The following is a 25,374-nucleotide window of genomic DNA, read 5'->3' as shown; positions in this document are numbered from 1 at the left end:
TGCCCAGTAACATATCATTACTTGCAGAATGCTATTTATTTCACAGCAATTGATATACTGAAAGGAACTAAAAATATCTTTCTTATTCTGTGAACATGTGTAACCAATATTATGTCCTTCTAATAATTTGAAGCCCTTCATTCACCAAGTGCTATTTGTAACACTTTACTAAATGTTAATAGAAGAAGCCCTCTATTATTTTACTTCTCTGAAGATAGCAATTATGAAACTGTCCCTGCTGAATAGCAAACTATGTTGATAATATGCAATTAAGATGCATCATCAGAAAAAGAAAAGTGCAGTTTACTTGACTGAGTTAAATCTGTAAAAATGAAAGAAATTGTGTTAATTCTTTATATTTCTCTATATTTCAATTTATAAATTTTAAAATGTTTAGAATAAAAGCACAAATTCATAAATGAGTGAAGCATCCCAATTGCTTTTGAAGAATGAAGAAGTATATGGTAATAAAGCAAATTTCATTCAAGTAAAGCAATCAGGAAAAAATGTTTTCCTTAGCTACTTAAAAGCGAAATGAGGTTATTTTTCACTGGATTTCTCTTTTATATACTCTCACCATGCCATCCATGTGTTCTGTAATCCTAGAATCAATAAAGTTTGTTAAATGAGCTTCACTACACACACACACACACACACACACACATTATTTTATGCTCTGGAACTTGGAATTAATGTATACTGTCTACCTGGTTTGACGCAGAAAACTGGGTTAGTAGTTCTAAAATATTGTAACAATTACAATTGGTATTTAAAGCTGTTTGACTATTTTTTTACCTGCATAATCTATTCTGAATGATGGAGCTTCAGAGTAAGAAACAGCCTTATAAACATCCCAATACAATCATTTATTCCCATGAAGCAAATGCTGTGTTTATTATCATGCCCTTACCAAGTGTTGGTGAAAATGTGGAAGAACTGGAACTCTCACATACTGTTGATTGGAATGTGAAATGGCACAACTTCTTTGGAAAATAATTATTTGGAAAATAATTTGTCAGATTCCCAAAAAAGTTAAACATATACCTACCATATATCTACCTAAAAAGCTAAACATATACCTACCCTATAATCTAGCCATTCTACTCCCCAGTAATTGTTTAAGAGAAATGAAAGAAAAATTCACTGTAGTGACTTGTTTTTGAATGTTTGTGACAGCTTTAATTGTAAGAGACAACAACTGGAAACCACCAAAACTTGCATAGACTAATATGGCATATACATGCAAGAAATACTACTAAGCAGTGAGAGCGAATGAACAACTGATACTCATATCATAGATGAATCTCTAGATAATTATGTTGAGTGAGAGAAACAAGGCAAAAAAGTCTACATACTTTATTATCTCAATTACTTAAATTCTAGAAATTGCAAACTAATCTCTAGTGACAGAAAACACATAAATAAATGGTTGCTCCTACTAGGATAATCAGTGGAAGGGAACAAGAGGTTACAAAGAGGCTCGAAAAAAAGTATGGGGTGATAGGTATGCTTGTTACCTTTGATTATTTTGCAGTTTCATAGATGTATAAAAATATCAAAAGTATCAAATTACATATTTTCAACATATGTTGTTTACTGAATGTCAACGATGTCTTAAGAAGATGCTTATAAAAGGCGGGAGGCACACACAGTTAATTAATTGAACCAAGAATAGAAACCAGGTTTTCACCTTTTTTTCACAGTTCTACACTGCATAATCCAGATTTTAAATTATATGATCCAGCTAAACATGTGTTTTTTAGTTGATTCAATTCTTGGATATGATTAGAGAAGGGCCTCACTTTGATAAACAGACCTCCAAAACCACAGCAAAACCTACCACCTTATATACGGTGTTGTTAATAAATTGTTACTTTCTCAAATAAGTCACAAGCTCAAATACTTTGCAGAGTTGGTTGAAGAGAGCCCAAAATTCGGATTTCTGACTTTAAGTGGTGAGCATTTTGTGTGATTAACTCATTGTAGCCTATTTGGTCAGTTGAGGGGATTGCCAATAGATCAGTTATTTGATTTGACAGATTATTTATCTAGTAGGGGAATTTCAGAAAAATGGCTCTTTCAATAATAAAACATTAAGAGTTGAGATATTGCTGCATGAAAGAAGTTAATTCTAGTTGGCATTTATCTGCTTAAATTTCAGGATCAATAACAGAATAGTAAGACATTTTACTATCCTTCACAGCTATTCAAACAGAGTATTTTAAGGTATGAGAGGGCACCTCCTTAGATAGTAGATAGTGTTTTAGAGTCTATTTTATTAACTGGTAGAAAAGTAGTAGATTATTAAATCTAGTACATGGAATTAGCATAATAATTAAAAGCTGACCTTATCGTAGGTCTCACAAATTCATTTGTGCATACTGAGGAAAAACGTGGCCTGTGGAAAAAGTAGTAAACTGGGATCTAGCAAAACAACCATATTATGTTAAAAGAACAAGTTAATTATGCTTTTAGTTTATCACATTTGATACTGTAAAGTTTAACATGATTTGTTTTTTCTCTTCTGAAAGCATACATGTGAAAGAACCAAAAATTACATGAATTTTTTATTTGAAGGATAAACATCTATTTGCCTTTTATTAAGAAGTATTGTTCTGCAAAGAAGGTGATAGATAGCATTAGGTCATTTTTATTGCAAAATAAGACTGAAATATATCCTACAGCTTCATAGTTTTTGTTTTTTTAGGAATGTTAACTCCATCTTCTATTACGTCAACCTAAAGCTTTATCTTGGTTCAGAGTGAATATCAAAGTATGTGCTTTGGTTTTTAAACTCATGGGAGAGTTTCTGGATGAGATGAGATAGCTAGCTTTTCTGTGCCCAGACAGTGAAGGACATTGTGTAACCCAAAATTAACTACAGATACTTTCCTGCTAAATTTTTCAAAAGAATCAAGGACTTTGCCTTTGGTTCCACATGGTAATTCTGGAGCCAAAGTTGGAGAAGGATTTTTTTTTTTTAATCATCAATGTAGAGAAAAAAACCCAATGCCTATCCTTCTACCCACCCTCCAGCCACGCCACACACACACACACACACACAACACACACACACACACACACACACACACACACACGCTTTAAACTTTGAATTCTCAAAAGTTTATTTTTAAGTTAGAGATTTGGGATAAATATTTTCTGCTATAGCAGAAAATTACTTGGCTTAGCCAAGTTTCTTTGAAGAGAGAAGCATGCTGTTTGTTCCTTAGTTTGTCTTATAATGATTTTCTTTTGTAAGAGGGAGAAGGAAAGTTATGCATTCTGTTTGGAAAATGCAGAAGGTATTTTGCAATAAATTTTAATATTGCTTTTAGCATTCATAAATTGTTTAAATAATTGGTTTGTTTAATTGTGCATTTGTCATCTATCTGCCATAATAGACTGTGAGCTCCTAGAGGGTCTGTTTGTTCAGCATTATGTTCCTAGCCCCTGAGCAAGTGCCTGACCATACTAGGAGCTTTATAAAGATTGTATTTGAAATATTTAAGTAACAATTTTCCTAGAGATGGTGCCATTGAGATTCAGATGCATAGATTCAGAAAGCAGAGTTTCAGCTATTGGGAAATAGGTTCTAGGTATTTTCAGCCAACTAAAATAAGAAAAGTTACAGTAATAAAAATATTCTTAAATCTTTAGACTCAAAACTGTATTTGGGATACAGAAAATTGCAGTAGAAGCAAGTGGATATAGTGCATACTGTTACACACGTAGATTGTGAATTCTGGATGATTCATATGTGAATTAGGCATTGCATTTGAAAGTTCCAGATTCACATTTTTCTGCAACCCAGAATAAATTGAAATTACCTTTACTACATTAATTGTCATGTATCCTAAAGGCATGCAAGTAATTGTGAAATTAGCCCAACCCAAACAGAATTAGCCAATTATAAACCAGGACAATGCCAAACATGTGTTTTTGCATTTTCTCTATTTTTTTCTATTTATCTAAAGAGATAACTTAGACTTCAGTCTACAATTTAAAGGTTCCATAGGGTCAGGTTGGAATAGGCAGTTTCTTACCAGAGATTATGGATAGGAGGTCAATAAACTGAAAATAGTAGAGGGAACAGAGCTGAAGCTCAAACAAAACCCAATGTCTAAGAAGCACAAAGGAGAGTCTGAAGGTTAATTTCCCGAAAGAACCAAGAATCCTCTCAAAACCCATGAATCTAAAAGACAGAGATGTGAGAACAAGCAGCAAAGTTGGAAGGAACAAGGTGATTTTCTAGACAAAATTCTTTGGAGGCAGAAAAAATATATCTAGTATGTGGATGGTGTTTCAGTGAGCAAAAGGACATGATGAACGGTTTAAGTCAAAGAGCACGATAGCCCTGGGAAACACTGTGAAGCACATGAAGATGTCTTGGATATGTTTTCGTCTCTGGCCTCTATCACCTGTATCTTGTTTTATTATTACTGGGCATCATTTCTCAAATAGTGCTCCATGCATCCTAATGATTTATCATAATCATCTGTGTGTTTGTTAAAAATTAGGCTTTCTGGATATCATGCCAGGTCAAATAAATGAGAATCAATAGGGGTAGAGTCTAAGAATCAATGATTTTACAACATCTCTAGAGAAGTTTTATTCTCTCTCAAGTTGGGAACTCCTGGATCTACACCTTCAGTGCTAGTGTCGTCATCTTATTCCTTATAAGCTACCATTAGGTTGGACCTTACTCTGTGATACAGAAATTTCCCTGATCAAGATTTTCATTGTTTCAGAACCCAGAGGTTCAGGATTGGGATTCCCAATCTTTTGGCTTCCCTTGACCACATTGGAAGAAGAATCGCCTTGGGCCACACAGAGAATATACTAACAACAACAACAAAAAAATCGCAAAAACAAAACAAAATGAAACAAAACAAAAAACCCCATAGTGTTTTAAGGAAGTTTACAAATTTGTGTTGGGCTGCACTGAAAGGTGTCCTGGGCCCCCTGCAGCCTGCAGGTTGCTGGTTGGAGAAGCTTACCCTAAACCCTTCTAATATATTAATTAGAGAAGAAATAGGTTTTGTAGGAATTGTTTTTGGACAATACCATCATTCTCTTGAAATGTTAACCATTCATACTTGGCTAGAATTTGAAGAGCGGAAAGTGGAGCATTGGGTACCTAATGAGGGTGTGTGTTGAGGCAAGATGTCCATTTCTGTATGTTTCAAAACATACCATGTAGGTGGCCACTAACTGCCTGTGCAAAGATCTAACCCTGAATATAACAGGGCAGGTGTGGTGTTCAAAATACTGAAGGCAAAATAGAATCTGCAGCTTTTCCTTGCAGATGATATACTTTTCTACATTATGCAAGCTGTGGTAAGGACATTTTGTTTAGTTTATAGCATTTCAGTGCCTGTTGGGAGGAATTGAAATAGACTTTGTACATTTACCCTCAGACTCTTGAAAAATATATGCTATGCACATTGTAATATCAATACTGTCACAGAATCTGTAGGGAGTGTAGGCCTTAAGGAATAATACAAATAGCAATTAGGAGGAATTGCAGTGATGGACAGACCAAACAATTCCCTTCCCAGCCTCTGCAAGTCTAAGAAGCTTTCAGGAAGCACTTCTTGAATATAACAACAGGCTTGCCTCGGGAGAGACGGCTACCACAGCATTTGCATGTCAAGCATTTCAGTTTCTAATTAATATAAAAGTATCCAGGATAGTTTTTAGATGATGCATCAGAAGTAGTAATCCTTTTTGGGGAGTTCCAAATGACATGAAAAAGTAAAGTTATTTTAGAAGGAAGGGGAAACTCTAGCTGGATAGAATATCATCATTTTATGAAGGCATATTGATGCTGTCACTCATGTTGCTGTACCATAGAATTTTCCTAATGTAGCAAATAGAAGACCAAACCAGCCTCTGGGTCTATGTGTCTAAACAGCTGTTGGGTAATTACTGAGGACTCTTAAGGCACAAGCAAGGAGAAGTGGAAACCATTAATAAGCTATAGTTGAGCAATGTGGCAGAGGAAATCACTATTTGTTTGCTAAATGGAATAAAACTGGTTTCTGAAAAGTAAAGAGAAATTCATGCACCTAATTTGTTTTTCGACTTGAGCAGTTCATGTTAAACCGAGGCTCAGGTGGGGAAGCAATCTCCACAAAAAAATGCACATCTAAAAGTAGGACCACAGACATATCTCGTGAGTTCTTCTGTGAACCTTTTCCTGAACCTCTTCTTCCTTGATGGATTAGAACTTTGTCTTTGGTGTCAAAGAGACCAGAGATTCTTTCAATCTTGAATTGTCATCATTTGCTGTGAGACGCTAATCCAGTCACCTGGAGGTCTCTAAAACTCAGTTTCTTTCTCTGTAAAATGTGAATGGTAAAAGTACATACTAGTATATATATGGTCAAGAATGAACACTAACCACTTGATACTTGAGGTAAGATTTTAGTCGTGAACCTAGATGAGAATGAAAGATATGTCCTTTTCCTTACAATTTCATACTACACAAAGGACTTGCAATGATATTTTAAGATGTATATGCAGACGTGCATCTACACATACAATAAGATTGTGAATTTTCTAAGGTCAGAAACTTTGTTTTCTTTATCTCCATATATCCAACTCTGAGATCAGTGCCTAGCACATATTTGACACACCATATATATTTGTTTGATATATTGATGAATGGACTATGTGAGGTTCTGGGAGGTAGTGCTCCAGTATCTTGGAGGACCCTAAGTTCAAGTAAGAAGCAGCCAGCCAGAAATATGGCACTGGCCTGCTTCCTGGAAAGTCCAAGCACCAGACATTCACATTGCTGTAAACCAGCAGTCGGTCTTGCTACTGTCAAGCCTCTCACCTGTTCTAACTGCAAGCTACACATTACCCTTGCACAACGTCTCTTCTCATTAGATGAGTTTTGATGTTTCAAGGTGGGAGAATGCCACCCTTCTAAAAACCAAAACAGGTTAATGGTACTAGGTCATGACTTAATTATGGCACTGAATTGCAAAGATTTCTTTTTGTAAGTAATTTTATCTCAGTCAGTCTGAATATTTGTATACAGTGTGGAGACAGAGGAAGATTAGTTAATGTTCCTTCTAGTTACAATACTTTTGGGTGAAGGCAGGCAACATAGGGTGTTGTTAAGAGCCTAGACTTTGCAGACAGACAGACTTCAAGGCATTTATTCTAACCTTGCAATTTATTAGCTCTGTTATCTTACATGAAAACCTTAACTTCTCAATGCATCTATTTCTTCATCAATAAAATGGGGATGTTGAAAGTTACCACAAAGAATATTTATGATAGTTAAATGAGATGATGTGACATTGCTTACCATAATGTCTGGCACAGTAAGAGCCTCTCCTGACCTTCCAACTCCCCAGTGGGTAAAGTGCAGTGGATAGGAGGCATTTGATGTATTTGTTGATTGCCCCCTGAATACGAAGCACTGTTCTAGATGTTGGGATAAATCAATGAATAAAATAGAAAAAGTCCAGTCCTCTTGGGACAATTTTAATGATAAATCTGTTTTTTAATATAAAGCAGAAGTACACTTCCCAGATCCCATTGTGTCTTCAAAGCCTCTAATCATATTAAAATAGAAACTTAATTTAGAATGAAATCAAAGAAAAATCAAGTATAAATGATAGTTATAATTTATTGTGAAATGTTAATCAAGGCATTAACTTTCAGAAAGGGAAGTCCTGTTGAAAATTTTTAAAAGTTGTGATTTCGGGAAAAAAAAGAAAAAGGAAACTAAAATTTATATGAATTAAAGAATGAACAACTAATTTTTGCAGAAAAATATAAATGAATATTCAACTTACAATATACAGAAATATATTCCAAATAAGTGTGGCGTTTATAGAAGTATATTTGGTTTTTAAATTTAAAGAAATTTATAATATTTTAAACTATAAAATTCTCAATAATTTATGTCAACAAATGATTTTTAAGTAGGATTCATTCCATTTATCAAGATTACCCCCAGACAGTATACCAATGTGATGCATACTAAAAAAAAGGTGATATTGAAGCTTCTTAGATCAAAAATTTCTCACTATTTTATTGAAGGAAAATATCCTGTGTTATCCTGTATATCCAGATAAAGTGGATCAAGTAATAGGCCTATCAAATGAATGTGTTTTCTGTGCACAATAAACCATACATATTAAACATAGTGAGGTTCTTTATAATGGGTAAATGCTGTAATAAATGTCCAGCAAAATGAGAACTAGTTTACTGCATAAAAATATGCATTGGCCAAAGAACAATTGCTTATATATTTATAGTGGAATGGAACCTTGAGGCAATGTGTCACTGATGCATTCAGCATCCTCCCTACTTGATGGAACAGTAGTCATACCTCATGCTATCTCATATGTGTGGCATGCCAGTGGGGAGCAAAGTGGAGGACTGAAAAAGGGCCAGAGGGCAGAAGTTGGGTGGTGAAGAAAGGCAAGCAATGCTTCCTGCCGTCACCCTCTCTCATGGTTTCCCTGAAGCTATCTTTTTGGGTTCATGGCTCATTTCTCAAATACCTATGCCTACCCACAGTGTAAAAAGCACTATTTTCAGTGCTATATTGTGATGTGTGCTGGAGAGTATGGAGATTGTATAAGGAAGCTTATACAACTCTAAAAAGGGAGAAGAAAGTTCTTCAAACTTGGGCTACATATGGATCTGGAGGGATAAAAGGAAGCACCTTTACTAGTGTAGCCAAAGAGGAAATGATGTTAATTTTGGATGTGGAATCTGGCAAAATTGCATTTGGGACCTGAAGATGACACGAGGAGGCAGCAGGAAAGTCTCAAAAGCAGGAAATGAAGATTAGTAGAAGGAAGTGATGAGGCTTTAAAGACAAATGGGAAAGGAATGTGAAGGAACGGCTAAAGAGTCTATTTTTGAATTATGGAAGCAGAAAAATTGCCAGGAAGTGGAAGTGGAGTGCAGAAGTGACAATTATATTTCTAGAAGACATGTGAAATAAGAATAATTTAGATAATTTCTTCCCATTATGTAATTGCTCCCCTGCCTCAACACACACACAGACACACACACACAGACACACACACACACACACACACACACACACACACACCAGTGAATGCATTTCCTGTAAATTAAAAGCATTGGGTTTACACTAAAGAGATCTATTTTTTTTTTTTTTTTGCCCTGGTTCTGAGGCTTACCAGTGATGTCGCATTGGGCAGGTCAAGGATCCTTCTGAGGTAAAGATACACCCACCTGCTTTTACCTCAACTAGTGCTGTTTTGAGGGTGTATCAGACGGACCAAGTGTGAATGCTTTCTGGACCCTGGGATAGCCTATGCAAATGTAGGGGTTTTATATTTGGATAAAACTAAGTGAAATGAAGATTAAAGCCAAGCACTTTCACATTGAACTAAACAAAGGAAATAAACAATGGAAAGGCTAAGATCTGCTGAGAGCGCATCAATGAAATAGTTATTCTTGTATCTTTATTGCAAAGCTAATTATAAAGGCTAAAAACCTCTTTTGAGGGTGGAAACAAACACTTCTGTCTACTTGCTAATTTATTGTTCTGGGAGATGTGGCTGCAGTTCATTGTGACTATATAGAAGCAGAAACCTAATAACATGGTTTACTAGTCCTGGTTCTGCCATTTAGGACCTCAGTAAATACCACAGCCTCTTCCTTTCTTTCTCAGTTGGGGATAATAACAGCTCAGAGCTGTTGTAAGGGTCAACAGATTATCCTTGGGATTTAAAGGAAGGTGAGAATTTCAAGCATAAAAGAATTGAAAAGATGTATACTTCTTTTTTGTCTTTTTGATAGCAGAACACAGAACTGTTATCTCCTGTCTACTCTTCAATCCAGACTGTGCCTTAGTTAATAAGAAGCAAAAACACCCACAGCTTCTCTAGAAAAAGGACTTGACAACTTCACTCCTGACATTCTATCACAGGGATTAACCCTGTTTACGGAACTGCTTATTATGAGTGTGGCATCATTCTGGACCCTGAGTATACCAAACAAACAAAAAATGAAGATCCCTGTCCTCTGTCACTCATATTCTACTGTAGGAGATGGACAAAAAAAAATTAAACTTGAGTGATTAACTATGGTATACTCAGTAGTTAAGTTTTATGGAGAAAAATAAAGCAAGGCACAAGAAAGGCAAGGTGTAGGTGATATTGGACCAAAGACTTAGAAGAGGTGAGAGAGCACACAATGAATACATGTTGGAGAGGAATTTAGCAGGCAGAGGAAGGAGCCATTGAAATGCCAGGGAACTGTCTGGCTTATTAAAGAGTCAATGGGGAGATGCATGTGGCTGAAGCAAAACTGGAGACTTTAGGGTAGTATTGAAGATGAGCTCGCAGATGAAAGGGTGGACCAGATTGTATAGAGTTACGGGCCGTCCTTAGGATTTTGGCTTTTACTCTGAGAGAGATGAGAAGCCACAGGAGTTGTTGTTATTGTTTTCTGTGTTTCTTTAGAGTTTTTAATGAGTTAAGAAAATGCTTATGTCATATATCAAGGAAGGTGGAGAACTTACATAAAATATTAATAGTGTTTATTTCTGAGTTATTATTGTTAATTTCTCTTCCATTTAGTTTTATTTTCCAAGGCATCAAAAATGCAGATATTCTTGGATAGCCTTCCTTTCATAACCAGTGAATTAATTTCAATGATAGCATCTCTAATAATGAAGATATTTTGTCTCTAGTGTGAATGACATAACACTATTGCTAAGACTTTGTTTTGTCTTTTTTTTTTTCTTTGTAAGCGGCTACTATGCTTCAGTAGCCCTTGAGCTTGAATGGAGTGATGGGGACATGAGGGCTGTGAAGTAGCTAGTACATCATGAAATTAATGGTTGTGATAAGGGTGGCACAAACGGAATTCCTGTCATTCAGGAATGAATAGCCAAGAAGAGCACGTTAGACTACTGAATACATTTAATCATTCTTTTGTATACAAAATAAATATTATTTAGGTGATAAATTAACTTCCCCTTTCACCCCCAAACCTCAGTTGGTGTGAACGTTTAAATGGAACAAAAACTATAAAGAATCTAGAAACTTGATATTTCTAGAACTTTATAAACTCCTATTTGTGACTTCTTCAGACCAGTTTCATGACTTCTGGAAGCAAATGTTCTAGTATAGACTCAGCTACTCTTTAGAGTATAGAATTATAAGTGTTACTTTTAAAATTCATACCTAACTTTAAAAGCCTATTTAATTTCTCATGGGTGGGTTTTGAGCCAAGAAGGGACATGATTAGACTTTAAGTTTTAAAAAGATCACTTTGCTTTTGTGTTTTTGGGGGCAGGGAGTGGAGTGGTGTATGAGAGGTGGAGTAAGTCTGAGGAACAATAGTTTGGAAGTTATTTCAGAAGTCCCAGAAAATGCTGGTAACTGATCAGGGTGGCAGCAATGAAAATGATAAGAAGTGCTTAGATTCCAGATTTATTTTGATGGTACAACTGACAGATTTGTAATGATTTTACCTAAGCTTTCTGAAGCCTAGAGGTCGATGCTTATCCATTTCTTTGTATCGGTAATTAGGTTGAAAAGTGGTTTGAGTTTAATTACACCACATTTATATGTCAATTTACTGCTAAATAATTGCTGGCCAGAGAATTTCTTTTCTTATTTCTTTTCCTGCATCTCTTTGAGTATTTTTCTTTGTGTAGATCTATAATATCAAAAAGAAGTGTCAATGTACACTATTACAAAGTTAAAATCATATACACTAGTTACATTTATGTGGTGGGTAGGCCAGTGATGATGTCCCAGTTTTCAAAATACCAAGTCCTAGTTCTCCTCTGTCCTCTTTATTCCCTCTGCCCCCCTAAAACAAAAACAAAAACAACAACGACACAAAAAATATAACTATTCCTCATTCATAAGTAGTTTGTTCCTACCAAAATGCCAGATGTAGCTCTTAAACTAAGCCACACCACTGAAGCTTTTTAACAATTAACAAATACTTTCGGTTCACTTTATGAATCCTTTTACATTCAAACAAGCACAGCAACCTTGTCCGATTGGACTGGGTCAGATTTTGTTCTCAGAATTTCTCAATTGCCATCCTGATGGGAAAGCATATACTCTTATTCCTAGGTTTTAAGCTAGAACAAATCTGGGTTCCTGAAGCAATGGCCTTGAAACAGTGAAAGAGTTTTTTGAAGGGTAGGCAAAAATGTTTTAAATGAAGTTCTTCTTGATTCTTTATTAATACTTGAAAAATAGTTTGGTGTTTTTTTTTAATTTTGTAAAAGATAAAAGATACAGTTGGAAAAGTAAAGAGAAATAGAGCTATATCTTTTTTTTTTTTCCATGCTGTTACTTTTCACAAGAAAAGTATGGCTAACCTGATCAGTCCAATTTACCATTTAATCACAGTTTATTGCATCTCTAAAATTGGCCACATAACTGCATATTGGATAATCCCAATTTTCCAGACTTTTCTATTTTACGTCAAGATCTGACATGTTTTCTCCAGGTTGCAAATTAATTTGACCTTTTTTATTCTTTTGTTCCTTACTTTATTCTCCTCTTTCCTCCTGTTCACTTGGTTGGAGAGTGTGAAATGGATAATAATTTTGGTTTAAGCGTCATTTTAACCTTTGAATGGAGTCACTATATTGGCTACCGATTAGATTGAAGGATATTAACAGACACTTCTCAAAAGAAGACATTTATGCAGCCAACAGATACATGAAAAAAATGCTCCTCATCACTGGCCGTCAGAGAAATGCAAATCAAAACCACAATGAGATACCATCTCACACCAGTTAGAATGGTGATCATTAAAAAGTCAGGAAACAACAGGTGCTGGAGAGGATGTGGAGAATTAGGAACACTTTTACGCTGTTGATGGGACTGTAAACTAGTTCAACCATTGTGGAAGTCAGTGTGGCGATTCTTCAGGGATCTAGAACTAGAAATACCATTTGACCCAGCCATCCCATTACTGGGTATATACCCAAAGGATTATAAATCATGCTGCTACAAAGACATATGCACATGTATGTTTATTGTGGTACTATTCACAATAGCAAAGACTTGGAACCAAGCCAAATGTCCAACAATGATAGACTGGATTAAGGAAATATGGCACATATACACCATGGAATACTATGCAGCCCTAAAAATGATGAGTTCATGTCCTTTGTAGGGAGATGGATGAAGCTGGAAACCATCATTCTCAGTAAACTATTGCAAGGACAAAAAACCAAACACCACATGTTCTCATTCATAGGTGGGAAATGAACAATGAGAACACATGGACACAGGAAGGGGAAGATCACACTCCGGGGCCTGTTGTGGGGTGGGGGGATGGTGGAGGGATAGCATTAGGAGATATATCTAATGTTAAATGACCAGTTAATGAGTGCAGCACACCAACATGGCACACGTATACATATGTAACAAACCTGCACGTTGTGCACATGTACCCTAAAACTTAAAGTATAAAAAAAAGAGAAAAAGAATGCATAAATGCATAAATGGACTTGGAGAACCAGAAAAAAAAAAAGAAAAAGAAAAAGAGAGATGAAAAGGCCAAAAGAGAAGAAAGTAGGGTGCATAGTGAGATTCTACCTGTATGCTTCAGCTACAGCCATTATGTCACAAAAGAAAATGAATACACCTAATGCTAAATGACGAGTTAATGGGTGCAGGAAATCAACATGGCACATGGATACATATGTAACAAACCTGCACATTGTGCACATGTACCCTAAAACCCTAAAGTATAATAAAAAAAAAAATAAATAAAAAAATAAAAAAAGAAAATATAAAAAAAATAATAATAAAAAAAATTTAAAAATAAAAAAATAAAAAATAAAAAAATAAAGAAAATGAAGGAAACAAAGTAAGAGGCAGGCAGAGAAGATGATCACAGCTAGGTTCTAAACAGGAAATGACCGCAGCTTAGTGAATCCTACACTGTCCGTAAGACAGTAAGAGAACAGGCAAGTCTGATCATGTGGTCAGTATGCTTATGTAAAAGCAATATATTTATGTAAAATCCAAATGATTATGGTATACTAATACTTCGAGTAATTATATTATGCATTAAATCAAGGTACATTTGAACTTCTGTTCATTATTTATGTGTAAATTAAAAATTCAATGTTCCTGCCTCTTTTCCAAGTAGAAATATGTATGAAATTGTATTAAGTTTGGCTGAAACTGCCTCCATATATAATTTAAGAGTTGCCTAAAAGTTTCTGTAGACATAGTGAATTGTAACTAACTTGGTGTATTAACAAGCTATAACCTAAACTAGAAGAATATACTCTTGTAAAAAGTAACTGAGTCTCAATCAATCACGGGAACTAAACCTCCAGCCATTAGGAGACTGAAAGCTGCCAAATACGACTATATAAGGCAAACATTGACTGCAGCCAATCAGGTTGTTTCTGTATGTCACTTCCTTTTCAATGGGCATAAATACAGACTGCACATGTGGTAGCGTGGAGCATTCTGAACCATTTTTGGTCCAGACTGCTGCCCTATTCATAAATCATTTCTTTGCTCAAATAAACTCTGCTAGATTTGGTTTGTGTAAAGTTTTTCTTTTAACATATGGTATCAGTAACTTCATGGAGAGAAATAGATTGAGAATGAGCCATGAGCAGCATTCATTAAGATATGGTAGTTAATTGCATATGAGTGGGAGTCAACATGATCCATGTGGATCAGGAAATAGGTATACAGGAAAAAGGGGACATTACAAATATCAAGGAATACTAAAACGAGGAATAAAAACAAAATAAAACAGAAACAACAGTCAGACACAAATGACAGAGGCTCAACATCATTAGCCAACAGGGAAATGGTCAAAACCACAAGATAGCACTTCACACCAGCTAGGATGCCTGTAATGGAAAACATCGACAATAACCAGTGTTAGTAAATATATGGATAAATGGAACCTTCATACATTGCTGCTAGTAACGCAAAACTCTGGAAAAGCTTTTGGCAGTTTCTTAAACTGTTAAGCATAGATTTATCATATGACTCAGCAGTTCCACTCATAGGTACCTACCTAAGAGAAATGAAAACATATGTCTATACAAAAAGCTGTTCACAGATGTTCACAGTATAGCAGCATTATTCTTAATAACAAGAAGTAGAAATAACACAAATGTGCATCAACTGATGAGTGAGCAAGCAAAATGTAGTATATCTATACAATGGAATAGTGTTGTATTCCACATGCTATATGCTACATGGAGCCTCAGAAACATTATGCTTAAAGTCCACACATTATGCGATTCCCTATTAATTGTCCAAAAAAGGCAAACCTATACAAACAAAAAGATTAGTGGTTGCTTAGGTTGGTCTGGGGGTGGGAAGAGGGAGTGACTACGAATGGGCACAAAGTGTTTTTTTGGTGCAATGAAAATGTTGTAAAATTAGATTGCAGTGATGGCTGCATAACACTGGAAATTTACCAAAACTCATTGAATTGTATACTTAAACCAAGTGAATTTTATGGTCTGTAAAGTATACTTCAGAAAAGATATAAAAGAGAAGGATGCTTGAATATAGAAGCCTGGAGGTCAAAGAAGGAAGACAACATTTCAAAAAGGGATGGGGATGGCTGATGTCAGTTGCAGAAAAGGCATGTGAAAAAGTACAATGGAAGCATAACAAACCATTGATGCTACCTCTCTGGTTTTACCAGGGAAGCCATTCTGCTGCTAGCCCAGCCTGCAAGTGTCTGCAGGAAAATGTTCCATTACTCTGGGATGCAGTATGTGCCCTGTGGCCACAGAGCAGCTCATTAAGGCCCTACAATAACCTGCTCATTTAAATAGGCTTCATTATTCATGGAGTGTTAGGTTTGTTGTGGTTTTTTTCAGTGCAACTCTGGGTAGACTATTGTTGTGCAGTGCTTATTTTAACAGGAGTTAATTAGGACCAGAAAATTGCTCCTTGTTTATTATAGTTCCAAAGTCCCAGTACAAGCTGTACTAATCCCACCATTGTGAGTAATGGAAAAAAGAAGGGATGGTGTAAGGAGAGGAAAAAGAATGGAAGAGAGCATGTGTGTTAGCAAGTTAACATTCTTTCTTTCTTTCTTTTTGAGATAGAGTTTTACTCTGTCATTCAGGCCGGAGTGCAGTGAATGTTTACAGCTCACTGCAGCCTCCATCTCCTCTGCTCAAGCAATCCTCCCTCCTGCCTCAGCCTCCCAGTAGCTGTGACTACAGGCATGCACCACCATGCTTGGCTTATTTTATTTTATTTTATTTTATTTTATTTTATTTTATTTTATTTTATTTTATTTTATTTTTAGTAGAGATGAGGTCTCACTATATTTCCCAGGCTGGTCTTGAGCTCCTGAGCTTAAGTGATCCTCTTGCCTTGGCCTCCCAAAGTGCTGGGATTACAGGTGTGAGCCACCATGGCCAGTCTAACATTCTTTATAGAGATAATTTTTCTTTAGAAAATTTCATAAAGCTCAAGAGTTAATTTTATTTTTCAGGATGACCATAGGGTATTCTATACAGGAGAGAATTACCATATACATGTATGACATGTAGATCACTCATTTTTAAAGAATTACAGAAAAAATAAAATAAGCCTCAGAATAAAACTGCTCAGACTTGCTTATTTTTTCCAGAACTTAATTTCAAGGACCTTACAATTTATTTGGGTCATTATTATGGTTATCAATTAGCTTCTTATTAAAAGAACCTGTGCTTATAAGTAGTATTCTGAGTGCCAGGTAACAAAGGTTACTATAATCCATCAATTCACTTGATAACAGAAACCATTGAAAAACAGGTGTATATTGTATAGTTTTCTACTACTCAAAATTAATTCCAAAGTGTTAGCTAAAATGAGTTGTCTATTATTTATTTTTATACTTTTTTGTATTCAAGTATTAACTATCAACATTTTAAGCTAGACAGTGCTAAAGATAACTTTGTACTTCTTGACTGGCATTTTTGGTTTAAAAGTCAACAGTTAATTAAGAACACAGGGAGGGAGTTTCAAAATAGGCTATGAGAGACTGATTTCCGTTTGTTGGTTTGTTTTAATAGCTTGTATTAGCAAGTATTTTATCACCCAAATTACAGTGAAGTACAAAGAGAAAAATCTAGATTTCATTGTCTGGCATTTGGGAAAGCACCTACTTTTCTGCTTGTTTAGGCTTGCATGTAATGAGCTCACAGAACGTTTATTTTTCTGACCTCTGGAATAAAAAAGCAACCTGACATTAAAGACTGAAGTAAAATACTGAGGCTGCTGCCGATAGGTTTATTGATGTGTTTGCTGTCGCATTAATTGTTTGGAAGCATTTTTATTCGATGTTTAAACTTCAGAGCAGCTTCTTATGAGGATTCAGGGGAAGAGAGCATAAAACCGGAAAGCGAATCATCCTTCCAGAACTGTGTTGACATCTCCACAGAAACAATGTGCTGTGTTATCACACAATGTCAGGAGTCATATACCACTTGCTCTGACTGAAGTCATGTTTTATCACGTATACAAAGGCAATAACAAGGAAGAGGTCTGGCATCACAAAGCCTCCTATTCAGGATCTTTCCCAGTATCAGAAACATTTTCCTAACTACCTCACCAGAGGTTAAATAAGCATGATGCCCTCAGTACATTATTATCAGAACAGACATTTCTATGGCATCTGCAAATCCAGAGGACAATGCACAACTGAGGCAGTTCAGATTCTTCAGGGCTAAGAGCATTTTGAATTGAAATTGGTAAAATAGGGAGACAGAAACAGCTGGGGGATAAATATAAATGCAACCAGAGTCCACTGTATTTTAGTCTGGATTTATTTAGACCACTTGTGGCTATTAGACAGTGAGAATGTAGATGACCACAGCTGCTTCGTTCTTCTTCATTTAGGGACAGAATAAGGGCAATTACAGCATCTATGATTCATTCACATTCCTCAAGCAAATCAGCCCCTAATCAGTGAACTCTGTATCATGTCCCAGCAAGCGTGCTAGTTGGTCAACAAAATTCCCTTGCTCTAAGGAGTTGCCTTCTAGTGTAACAATTTTCAGACAATGATATATTTATCCATTTCACTCTGATTTCACTTAATCTTCTCACCAATCAAGTGATACAGTAGATATTACTAGTTCCATTTTACATGGCTTCAGGGTCACAAAAATCATTGTCAGAAACAGACCCGCACCCTCAAGCAAAGAGAGGGTAACACACAATAAGAAGCAAAACCAACCAATCTCAGTAAGCTAATGAACACGTTTCTGCGAATAGAAAATGTAAGTTTGATTCTCTCACCTTAAAATCTAGGGTTTCTCATTTGCACCTCCCCTAGTGAAGTTTTGGGAGCTACAGAGTTTTCTCCACAAGGAGAGGAAGCCACATGGTATTCTGGAAGCATTTCTATGACAATGTCTATAGATAACTGCCTAAAGAAATCTCAGAGAAAACAGCTCTGGCATATTCAGTAATTACTTGTGATTTCTTTGTGTGTGTGGTGTGTATGTGTGTATATATGCTTGTACCTAATTGTGTATTCTTTTCCTTGAAAGAAGAGCCTCCCAACTAATACATAATTCAAACTATCCAAAATGTGAATACAATTCTAACTATCGTTCATCAGTCCTATGGGTTCATAAAGTAAAAATAGAAACTCTCAGGCAGGGTGGATTTTAAATTAAGCTGAATTCACTGCTGGGCAAATCAGGGAAAACCTAACCCAGCCCAGAGCTATTAGGATCTGAGGAAGGGGATATTCAGGTTGACTGACAAGGAAAAACCCAAAGGCCATGAATTTTAAGGATTTACACGGATATATGTTTATACAAGAGAGAACAGTCCCTGGGAATGTGATGTCAGCAACCAAAGGCAAAGATGGACCTACAAATAGAAGGGCCAAAAGTTCTATGAGGAAACTGGATTTGACAGTTTAAACAAGTCCTTGGCTTTGCAGTTCAGCATGATGGGTTAAAATGGGGTAGAAGTGATGACCGGCTGTTTACTGAACCCAAATCCATTTAGGATTTTCCTGAAGCTTGCTGATGCATTAAATCTGTTGGTTGCACAGAGATAGGATACATAAATTACAGATCACGAAGTTGTCTATCAGACCATAAACATCATCATATTTTTTCTGGTATACCTGGTTAATTTTTGAAGCAGCGGCTCACGTGCCATCTTTTGAGGTCCTGACCACTTTCTGTCTTGTAGTCTCTCACACCCTCCAAATACGGGGTCATGCAGAAGACCAGCCCATGGTAAATGATCTTTATCAGTGTGATAGTTAAAGTGAATTCCATTTGGTAGAGGACAATGCTTGAAAATACATGTTTTATATACTTTGGTTTAAATTTTGTCAGCCTGGCTAAAAATATGACTCAGAAATAGAACTACTAAGGGATTTTCCCTGACAAAAGCATGATGGAAAATACTTTCTCCTAATGATCTCATCTGTAGCTTCTCAGCATTTCCAACTGTTAAACATTGTTAAAAAATACAGTGTTATGTGAAAGAGAATAGGGTCTCTGTGGGAGGTTTTGCCTTATGTCATGTTGGCGATTGAGTCTCTGTAGAACCCAATATGGTTTGACGTTTCTTTGGCTTGATTGTAAAAAGGAGCTATTTATGTGGAATAATTCATGCATGTAATGAAATGAGTCTAAATTAATCATTTAATATTATTTTTTCTTGGTCTTAAAAATGTTCATTGTAGAAAATTGGGAAAGTATAGAAAGGTTTAAAGGAAATAAATGCATGGTATCATTTTGGTCTGTTTACTTTATCTGTATGTGTGTATATATACATACATGTGCAGTACAATTTATAGTATAATTTGTATGCCCTGCATTTATTTTGCTTAGCTTAATGTAAGGAGTATTTTTCTTCTTCTGTCATTAGAATGTGAAAAGATGATTTTTACTGACTACAAATTTTCCATCCTAATGTTGTGTCATAAATTGTTTGTTTTCAAATAATGTAATATTTTAATTATTTACAAACTTTCCTGAATTTTAAGGCTGTAATGAACATCCTGGTATACAAATTTTTGTTGTTGTCGCTGACTTTGTTCCTAAGCTGTATTACTTGGAAGTGGAATTAAGAGGACAAGGGTAAGGCTTTTCTTTGAGTGTATATGAGTTGCCAATTTATAGTCCCCATAATATGTGCTGCTTTGCATTTCCACTAGTTATGGTACCAAGTGCTTGTGTGTGATTATACACAAGCGGTGTCGAATGTTGTAAGCTATTTCTATTTTGTTTTCCTGTGTGTTTCTTTGAATGTCTTATAAAATAGTAACATTTTTCATAGATGTATTTATCACTGATGTTCAGTTCCGTAGATTGTTTTCATGTTCTCTATCTGCTTTAGTGTTGGAAAATTAAGGGATTTTTCTGAATTGGTTTTAATAATGTTAAAGATTTTATGCCTTATATATGTCTCCTGAGTACCTAAGCCAAGAAAATATGAGGCCCTCAAAAGTGGCTATAAAATAATTTATATTTTCCCTGGGCCTACTATCTGTAAGTTTCCGCTTTTTTTCTTCTTCAGGACACTCTCCAGAGAATGACCTAAACAACAAGTCTAAAATTGAAATGTGTTTGAGAGATACAATTTGTTTAGCGGGTAATTATTCAAGAGGATCTCCTATTTCACAGATATTCCATAGAAGAAACCATAAAACAGACCACCTAAGTAAAAAAAAAAAAAATTCGCCCTCTCAAACAATATAATGCTTGAGCTTTGAATGCATCTTTTACATCTTCATTAGAAATATTCTCTATAGGAAAATACTCTGTATTTACAGGCATAGTCTGTCCTTCTTCCTCCCCGTCTCCTGTCCTGTTCCTCCCTGTCTCCTCAAGGGACTCAGATGCAATCAAGGGAGGAATTGTATAGTAATGGTCATAAAATATTGGAGGAGTTCAGAGGAAGGATACTCCAAACAGAGAAGCATGGTGAAACTTGAGCTGATTCTAGAAATATGTGCCTAGTGGAACAAATCAGAGAGAAAAAAAAAGACAACATAAAAGTACAGAGGCAGGAACAATTACACCGTTTGAGGAATCATAAAAAGGGGACTTTTCCATAGTTGAATAATTGAACCTAGTTCATGTCACTAGTGTGGAAAATAGATTAATGTGATTTAGTTCCTTTTTGTCCTCCCATAGAAAGATTTCGGATCTGCAGCCAAAGAGCTGGTTCTCCTCAGTTTGATCTTGCATATCACAGTGCATTTGTAAAATTTGGAAAGTGATCTAAAGAATTTTAAACTTTCTGAATACATGATGTCTTTTTCCACCAGACAAGGGTCACCCCAGTCACTAAACAAATTGACCAATTTCAGAGTATTTCCTGCTTCCACTTGTTACTGATGCAGCATCTGGCTGAAAGAGTGCTGCTGGATGCAGAAAAGTTCAGGAAAGTTCTAAGGACTCCAGCTGGCTTCAGTGTGAGAAGAAAATCTGACACCAGAATAGTGGCCTTTTGTTTTGTACTGATTCTTTTCTATTAGGTTGGTGCAAAAGAAATGGCAAAAACTGCAATTACTTTTGCACCAACCTAACAGTATGTTACCAGTCTCAGTTTCTAGAATTTGTCAAGATCTTCCTGGACTCAACCTCTCTGTATATCTTTGTGGATGCCTGGAATGTTCCCTGCCTTTTCCACCTGATTTAGATCTTATTCTTCAAGTCCTGGAAACCAAACCATCCCTTTCTAGGGAAGCCCTTCCAGCATGCCAGTTGAGTATCTGTTCTCAAGGCACATTTCAGTTTCCTTCCAGGTAATAACACTTTAAACGAATGTAATTGAATGATTTGTTTAATGTGTGATTTACTATCTGCTTTCTCTCCTTGGACTGGGAATCATGTAAAGAAAAGCTATTCTTGATCTTACATTCAGGCAATAGCATTCTTTGAGCTCTATAATCAAGCTGGGTTTTTACTTTTAAGCACAGTAAAATTTAAAAGTGTAGTAGATAGTAATAATATAAAATTTCATTAATATTTTGAAAAAGCTTAGTTGGTCTGATCTTAGTTCTTATGCTCATGTTAAAATTGTGAATTAAGTAATTATGAATAATTAATTCAACAGATATCTATTGAATGCTTAGTACATGACAGGCACTCTCCCAGTCCCTGGGATGCAGTGGTAAACAATCACCATGACAACTACCATAACAACAAAAGTCCCTGCCTTCATGGAGCTCACATTTTCATGGGAGATGTAGAAATAAATAAATATGTTATAGTTTATGTGATGATGAGTGTTTATAGAAAGAAAAATAAAGCCTGGTAAAGAGGTAGACAGATGCAGGTGCTATTAATTCCAGAGATAGCACTCTTAACTTTTATACATTCTTGTATTATTTATTTTTTCTTAGAAATGAAGATTTAGAGAAACTTTTAATGTAGCTTATAGAAAAACACTGATTTCTGGGATGTGTCTTTGGATATCTATTTTGAATCACATTTTGAATATATATGAATTTTACATTATTTTCAACGTCAAAATCAGTCAATTAAGCAATCCTGAACTTTTCTGCATCCAGTCACACTCTGTTCCCAGCCAGATGCTGCATCAGTAACAAGTAGAGGCAGGAAATACTCTGAAATTGGTCAATTTGTTTAGTGACTGGGGTGACTCTTGTCTGGTGGAAATAAACATTTTGTATTCAGAAAGTTTGAAATTCTTTAGATGGCTTTCCAGATTTTATCAATGCACTGTGATATGCAAGATCAAACTGAAGAGAAGCAGAACATCAAAATGAAGAAATTTATGTAGCGATGCTTTTGTAAAAGAAATATATATATAAAAGTGCATTTGAAAAATAAATATAAATATATTTTTATTTATATATCCTTATATATATAAAATATATGTAAAATATAAATATCCTACCTGAATATTTATATTCATATATATATTATATATATTTGTCTTTTATATGCATATGTAAAATTTATATAGAGATATTTATATATATACCTGTAAATACTCCCTGGCATATTGAAATGGCTGAATTTGCAAAATTTTTATTTTCTGAGTTATTGGTGAGTAGTAATGAATAATTTTCTTTTAACCTGGAATATAAACTAAATAAAGAAATCAAACTTGGGGGAAAAAATTCTTTTAGTGAACTGGTAATAGAGAATTTTATTTCATTCCATAGCCGTCCATCAGGATGTATTATTCTTTAGTTTCTGACTGTAGGGTCATAGAGATGAATCATCCAGGGGTTGCTTATTTGTCCCCAGTTAATTTTTGTATTTATTTCTTTTGCTTTTGATAGTCTTCTCTAAAATTTATAGGAATCATTTATTGTCATAAATATAATTTGAAAGTAGTATAGCTTGATGGCTATTAATATGAATATACTCTGGTGGAAAAAAGCTATCTTTTTCAGATCGGAAAAAATAATATAAAGAATAAATATTTTTCTTTCCAATTCTATTACCTAACATAATCAGGGTAGAAGTCTGGAGTGGGAAGGCAAAAGTTATTGACTAGATTTTCTCTCAAATAATTACATATATCAAGTTAATATAGCTGTTTAAATCATTAAGGTTTTTTTTTTTTTCCACATGAAGATCCTAGGAATATAAAAATCTTACCTGCACGTTAAAAAATACTGGTTTTATGTAAGATTTACGTAAAGAAACTAATAACACTTTAGGGAAGGGTACAAAGCAGGACCAAAATAAGTAAAAAAAACAAAACAAAACTTTGTGCCTCTGAATAGGATGATTTAAACTTTAAAATAAATTATAGATTGAGGGCAATTCAATTCACAGTCTCAATTTGGGGAGGAGGTTAGGGACTTGACAAACTGTAAAATTGATAGGCAAGCTAAATATTTATAAAAGCCTAAATTTTTTGAGAAAATTAACAGTTTAGGGAAGTTACCAGCGTGATACCAAAAGGTACTACAAAACAACTATAATTAAAACAGTCTAGTTCTGGCACAGAAACAGACAAAGGATGTTTAGAGAAAATGGAGTCTAGAAATCGATGTAAGTACATACAGAGTTTTTTATCTGTTATCTATGATATTTAATATTACATAAAGGATACAATATTTAATAGTATTGGAAGAACTGATTATATATGTGGAAAAGTAAAATTAGATTCCAATATCATACCATTCATATGGATAAACACAAAATGCATTACAATATTATAGAAATACTAGAAGAAAAGAGAGAAAAACGTCTTTATGAATTTTGGAGTCAGGAATGTTTTCTTAATTAGAAATGAAAGCAGCTTGCCATGAAGTAAAAAGTCTGATGGAACTGATTTATAAGTTTAAAGAACAAACACATAAAAATTGTATACAGAAGTGTATGGTATCTGAGACAAGGCTCCATCCTAATAATTTTATAAGTGTCAACTCATTAACCTCTGAGTAAACATTACTTTTTCTACATTTTATTGAGGAGAAAATAAAGGATTAGAATGTTTTAAACAGCCTGCTCACACAAACAGTGCTAATAAGTGAGGAAGTGGCAGTTTGTCTCCTGTGATTCTGGAGTCTGGACTCTTAAACACAACAAAAGGAACGAAATCAAGATAAAAATATATTTAAGCACTATATGCATTTGTAGTTAAATTTATTCTGTAAAGAAAAATTGGCATTTACATAGGATATACTTTAAAGACTATCTTGAACTTTTATTTCTCATATATTCAATATAGTATTTTTAAACAATCTGAAGCCTCCTTATAATATTTTAAGGTTATGTTTACTGCAATTTATTGGAATATATCTCACAGTTAAATAGAATATAACTTAATTTTATATCCTTGAGTGGACCAATATCCTCTTTGACAGGTAGTGTAAAACAAACCCTTTTTACAAGAAGGCTTTTCCTCCACACGTATTGGTCTATTTGATAAGGAGGAAGAATAAAAATGTCTACTAATAGACCATTCCCATCCCTATTTCCTCCTATATACTAAACCTGAATAGTGCTTTCCAAATGCTTAACTCTGCATATTTTTACATTGAAACTATTACCTTCAATTTTGGTAGATTGCATTGTTCAAAACAGTAATACTAATAACAGAAAAAGATGACATGCACTTGTCCCTAAATCCATGCCAATCAATAATTCACCATTAACTTTAAGATGGATATTCTAATAAAAAATATAAGGAATTCCTTTTTCTTTTTTCAAGGCCTTTTACAAGCTGGCCTGAAACAAACTTATTAACTTCATTTGCCATTATTCTTCATGATGTCACCTTAGATCAAGTCAAATTTCATTAATTTTATTTCTCACCTCAAAACCTTCACTCATTTTTATATCATACTCTGGAGGATCTTTTCCTCCAATCTCCTGAATTTTAAACCTGTCCTCTTTCAAGATGTTATCTAAGATTTGCCATGTAATGAAATGTA

General features: G+C 34.9%; 1 protein-coding gene across 31 annotated transcripts in view; it reads left to right on the top strand.

Annotated features, from left to right (window-relative positions):
• Positions 1–25,374, top strand: part of NRXN1 (neurexin 1) — a 1,138,820-nt gene that overhangs the window by 374,991 nt on the left and 738,455 nt on the right. The window contains exon 1 of one of the 31 annotated variants that reach the window (XM_030826905.1): positions 19,830–21,756. The exons of the other annotated variants lie outside the window; for them this stretch is intronic. The gene's annotated coding sequence lies outside the window, so the exon portion shown is untranslated. Of the gene's footprint in view, positions 1–19,829; positions 21,757–25,374 lie in introns of those variants that run through there. 31 annotated transcript variants of the gene reach the window in all.

Source organism: Nomascus leucogenys, chromosome 14 (genome assembly GCF_006542625.1).
Source record: "Nomascus leucogenys isolate Asia chromosome 14, Asia_NLE_v1, whole genome shotgun sequence".
NCBI lineage: Eukaryota > Metazoa > Chordata > Mammalia > Primates > Hylobatidae > Nomascus > Nomascus leucogenys.
The sequence above is the reverse complement of the archived record's forward strand: the minus strand, read 5'-3'. Positions and strand labels throughout refer to the sequence as shown.